Source organism: Ornithodoros turicata, chromosome 10 (assembly GCF_037126465.1).
Source record: "Ornithodoros turicata isolate Travis chromosome 10, ASM3712646v1, whole genome shotgun sequence".
NCBI classification, from domain to species: Eukaryota; Metazoa; Arthropoda; class Arachnida; order Ixodida; family Argasidae; genus Ornithodoros; species Ornithodoros turicata.
This window is the reverse complement of record NC_088210.1, coordinates 4,580,499-4,586,607: the sequence shown is the minus strand read 5'-3', so window position 1 is coordinate 4,586,607 and position 6,109 is coordinate 4,580,499.

Here is a 6,109-nt window from a genome sequence, read left to right as displayed (position 1 = left end):
AGTATAGACGTCGTCGCGTTGTAATTTTTGTAGTGCTTCTTTCCTTGTGATTTTCTGTGCCTTTTGATAGCGTTTGACCCCTCCGAGACAGCCATCAGGTGACCTGTAGCTCATTCTTCTTCTAAGAAATATTCTTCGTCCGAAGATGAAAGCAACTTTGTTCTTTGCGGCGACTTATAGGTCTCCCACAATATTTTCTTCTTTGATTTTCTTTTCTGTCTGATTTTGTGTGATGGTAGAAATTTTGACACCTTTAGAAACCAAGCGGGCCTCACTCGTTTATGACCGGATAGGTACAAGACCAATTCCATTATACTAGAGCCATGAATGGTTTTGTTGTTATGAATGATTTCTCCTTTTTCATTCCATGACAAACTCCCCGGTATCACTGACACAATGTGCCTAACTTTGTTAATATTTATAGTATCTGGTAGAGCATCATAATCGAATTTTCTGCCAATACTTTCCTCCATTTGTAATGGTGTTATTATTGGCGGATCTGATTCTATTGTCAGTTTCAATTGATTTTTTATGGTGTAGTACATAGCTGTTAGCATACGTTTTACCTTTACATCTTCACTTTCATTAGATTCCAAAATAGTGTCCACTGGATTTAATACCTCGATTTTTGTTGCCATTTTCAAACACCGGCTCCCTTAGCTACAGCCCGCCCTGCTACACCACCTAATATACTAGTCAAGCCTGTCAGTAATAGTGGGAGTAATGGGACCAAACCTCCTCGTTGTCAATATAAAAACTTGTGTAGCTTATTTGGTGATTTGTGCAGTGTTTTGTACCGGATGTATCGAATTGTAGCTTTATATTTCTTTAAATCTTTGTATAGTGTTGGTGACAGTTTAACATTACCATTCAATATATTCTTGCAAACTTCGGAAAGAGCTTCAATGCTGTGCGGAGGAGCCTCCTTCAATATGTTTGCCTGTTCTTTTGGAGTGCAGGTTGCAAGCACTTTAAGGAAAGTTAAATGGTGACGTAGACTTTTCATTTTGGTATGAAAACAAATTGCGACTCGAGCTTGGTTATACCTGTTCGCAATCCTTTATTAGACTGGGTAAGTCGGTGTAGGTCAATCACTAGATAACCAAATGGTTTCTCTGTTGCTTGTTCGAATGCATTCAGAAAGTATGGCAATCGTGATTTCACGTAGATTTGTCGTCCTAGAAGTTGGAGTTGCGCACGAGATCTTAAATTATTGAATAATATTATATATGTGCAGTTGTGGGATAGAGTGCGGTAGTTTACATCGTTATGGAATAAGTATTGACAAAGAAAAATAATTGATGCATTCTTGTGATGGGACGCTCTCGTATAGAGGTGAACCATATCTTGCATAACATTCTTTTCAGTCATGAGATCGTCAACTATAAGCAGTGTTGGTATGTTCTCATCCCATGTCGTTGGTAATTCTTTACTAAATGTAATTTTAGTGAATTCATTCTGCCAGCGAGCATCATATTTACTGACATAAAATATTTATTCTGGGACTACACTGAATACTGATAGATTTCTAAGGATGTTACGAACTAGGCTTCTGTCCTGAAGCAACTCCCTTCCTACGAAAGAGGTAAGTTTTCCCTGACATGGAAGGTCCACATATAATAATTTGTGCAGGGTGGATGAAAGAAAACGGTCTTACGTCGGACATTGTGTCGCAGAGGTAGAACTGAAACTGATAATAAAATGTATTGAAAACTAGATTTATTACCATCCAGTGCTCCCCCAGCCGTCGATTTGATCAAATTGACTTTTCGCAGACTCTCGTTTGGCCCTGAGGAGACGTTTGTGAGACAAAACGCGTCTGATAGCTTCAGCTTTTGCTTCATGAATTTCTTGTTTCAGACGCCATTTCTTGTGTTTGGGAGACTCAACTTCCTCCTCCTCCTCTTCACATTTCTTTCCGAAACAGCAACGAAAGAGCTTCCGCATAATTATTTTGCGAGTGAGCTCCTGATCTGGGGAACGAATGGGAAAATCAGGGGGTGGGCTCACTCGAAAGGTATTAAATGGGAAAGAGTGGAGAGGAGGTTGTATGATAATGAGGATGCGCACATTTAAAAGTTTATTCCTCACTCGACTGACACGCGTTCCAAAAAAATGTCCAACGAAAGCGGTAAGTTTTTGATTTGCAACGTAGTTCTTTTTTCTCATGACTATTGTCTTTTTCACAATTTAGCTCAAGCCCAATATACTTTGAAAATGGTAAGGAATTATAAAGAATATGAAAAAGGTGTTTAAATTTGATTTCTTGTTTCAGCTCCAGAGTCGCTGCCACCCAACTGTGTGTATTTTTGGAATACGGTTGTGCAGGTCTAGTTAATATTATTTGATCATATCTTTTCAGCTTACACGCCAGTGTCGGATGACACTGGCGTGTAAGATGATGAATAAGTGATCAATAAGTTTTTTGATTTGCAATGTAGTTCTTTTTCTCATGACTATTGTCTGCCCAGTAAACCAGAAATATCCCAGGGACGTCCCAGAAAAGTCTCACACGTCACCTATATCCAGGAAGTCCACCAGACGTTATTTGGACGTCCACAATGTGACAATGAAAATCGTCCGACATTGTATCTCCCAGGGACATCTGCAGGATGTAAAAAGAATTGCCCCACCGCGTTGCATTTTGCGCACATATCTGGGACACGTGACGCTTACTGGAGTGACGTAAGCAAAGCGAGAAACATTTTGGGTTTAGACCATTATTTGCAGAGCAATCACATCATGGAAGATAGTTTGAATTAAAAACACAATGTTTGTGAGAAAGGGACGCCAGAAGTATCAACGGTTATGCTTCAGCGTTGTTGGCACACGAACTAATTAGTTCCCAAGACGTCTTCACCGTTACAATCGTAGTTCACCGCGCTGTACACTTACTGAACGTACTCCTACAAGTCTCATTTCAGTATATGCTCCATCCAGTACGCCAAAAGAGGCCACCACAGGCCTCCGTAGGTAGTGCTCACTCGATATCACATATGTGTGTATGTGCGAGTGCAAGCGGTCTCCCATAACAACAATGGGATACGCAAGGTCACGTGGCGTTGCCGATAGGTGCTGTATCCATAGCTATATACAGCGGTTGCATACCGCTCTCAAATAAAAGATGTCGATTATTTATCCAAAACAATTTCTAAAACGTGGACAGATAACAAAAACTGAATAATAATGCATAGTGCTCAGCATACAAGCTAATTTGATATGAAACGGTAAACGTCCCATTCACATCCAGATATCCAACGGAGACGTTCATAAGATGTCCCCCGGACTGCAAAATGAGGAAGAAAGTCTGTTCCCAGGGACGTCGCACGGACGTAAACGGGACACAAACATCCCTGGGATATCCAAATGTCAAATTCAGTTCTTCCCCAGGATATCCTTGGGACATATTTGGTTTACTGGGTGTTTCAGTATTTAGCTCGAGCCCGACATTTTTTCAAAACGGTAAAGAAATATAAAGAATATGAAAAAGATGTTTAAATTTGATTTCTTGTTTCAGCTCCAGAGTCGCCGCCGCCAATATGTATGTATTATTGGAATATAGACGTGTATGGTTGCGTTGTGTATACAGTCGTTGTGTAGTTGAGTGTGTATGTGTGTATAGTTGTTGCGTTGAGTGTAGTTGTGTGTGTGTGTTGTGTATTATTAATTGATAATATCTTTTGCAGCTTACACGCCTGTACCACAGGCAACGCCCGAATGTGAGTAAAAGTTATAGGACACGATTACAATAATAATAAATGAGATTTTCTTTCAGATCATTGGAGTTCGCCATCACAATGTATGTATTATTGAAATGTATAAGTTGATATTAATTTAGATTCACTTACAGACTACTGGGTTCCGTCGCCACAATGTATGTATTAATGAAATGTATAAATTGATATTAATTTAGATTCACTTACAGATTACTGGGGTCTGCCGCAACATTGTATGTATTATTGAAATACAATTGTGGTTTCATATAATAACAATATCCGCAGGTCAGTGTTGTGTCCAACGTGGGTTATCGTGTGGTAAGCAATGTGGCGATGTTAATTTTATGTTTTCTTTCAGGCTCTGAAACAAAAGAGTTCATAAAAAGTGTTATTGTAAATACCTTGAACAAAATATTTAGAGAATAATAAATGTATGTAACCTTTACCTGTACTGTCTTGTGTTTCTTCTGTTACAGGTCGTGAAGGTTTTTCGGCTGGGTTTTTCTCCTTCACCTGATTGGCATCAAAATTGGCACAATTCCCAGCACAATTGGCTTTGATAAATATATCTCAACTTGATTGGCATTACAATTGGCATTAATAAATATATTTTCACTTGTACTTTTTGTGTATGACCCTTCTTTGCATGTCTCTGCATGTTATAAGCGCGCGGACAACCCTCTGCACACGCGCCGCGCAGGGAAAAATACGCGAACGACGGTGTCGCTGCCCTGGTGGCAATGTTCCAGTTTCGCCTCCCCGTAGTCTCTCAACATAATATTACTACTGACTGTTATGTCAGTGAAAATCGGTGTTAGAGAAACATTATCTAAGCAAATGAGAAATATTATCGGCGCAAACAATACTCAACCAAAACGAGAAACGATGCATTTTAATGTATTTCAGATTTGACACAACTATTATGCATACATTATTCTCAACTGACAAAATATAAATCGAGTGGATATCTGAAGCAAAATGATAAAGTCAAATTTATTCAATGATAGAAACAATACTCATTCGAAAACGGGAATCAAATTTAATTACATCGTTTTATGGCAACTTTACAATAGTAATTTCTACATGCAGAAGCCACAAACAACTCACCTGAAATGCAAATTAATGTTAAAGTTTGCTACAGTGAAAATCAGCGCACACAACTTAAAAATACATTCCCAACTAGTACAATATTTTTATTAATATCAGTCGAATGATCATCTGAAACAAAGTCAAAAGCAGTAATTACTTTACGCAAAAATTTTTCGTAACCACGCAGCGCAAATATATATCACAGAAACATGTATTTTTCATTCAGGACCCGCTAGTGGAAACGAAGTGAGAGAGGGAAGCTGAGTTCCCGTACACTTTCGTTAAGGTTACGCCCGCAGGGAGTAGGGGAATCCAACAATGGTCTTTGTATACAATGTATAGTTGAAAGCCATAAACTGACTCCTGCAAGTCAAGTTAGGGAAGGAGGGTCTCTAGCGCTGTCTTGTACGTAGGATCATTGAAAGCACACGTTTTTTCCTTACACATCACATCTTTTTTGTAAATTGACTTTCATAACTCTAACGTCAGGTGGATATTAATAACATTCTAAACGCGATAACAAAATACTTTTTAATAAATAAAATTAGCACCGATATGATTTAATTAAATGTCGAGGAACACTACAGAACAGAACAGACAATTGCTATACATTGAAGAGATGGACGGATTTTGTACTCGTTACCATAGGCCATGGGATGACCTGATAAAAAGCTGCTTCGGAAAGGAGGAGCCTCGGAACGATTCACGAACGAATTATTGCTGCATTTCGATACGTCATAGACATGGTCGTATTCGGAGATATGGTGCAAATTATGGAATTCAAGATGCGAGAACTTGTATGCCGAATCTACAATAGTTATAAAAACATTTGCACGTCAACATCGGAAGGACCACTGGGATTGATGGTGGAGTTTTTGAGGTTTGCTATCGAAGAATTGAAATACACGAGACCAAACGTAATTGTAATCATTGCAATGGGCATTGCATTAATCAAGAAAGCAATCAGATCAAATTATCATATACAAGCAGTCTATATCGCGCGTTTCGTTACGGATTTGTTGAAATTACACCTAACAATTGTAATGGAAAGTACATAAAAATCTTATCACGTGATATATTGCACTAGAGCCTCTACACATTTATTTTCTTCTATCAGTTCGCGCAATGATGTCGAATGAACAGAAGTTCAATATTGTCGTGCAAGGTCTGATGTATCATCACTTATTGAAACTCAACAAACATATCAATTGCAGTGGACCACCGGACGATTTCCATCTAATACTCTCGTGTACGCCATTCAAGAATCTTCATACAAAGAAAGGAAACATCAATAAGAGACTGTG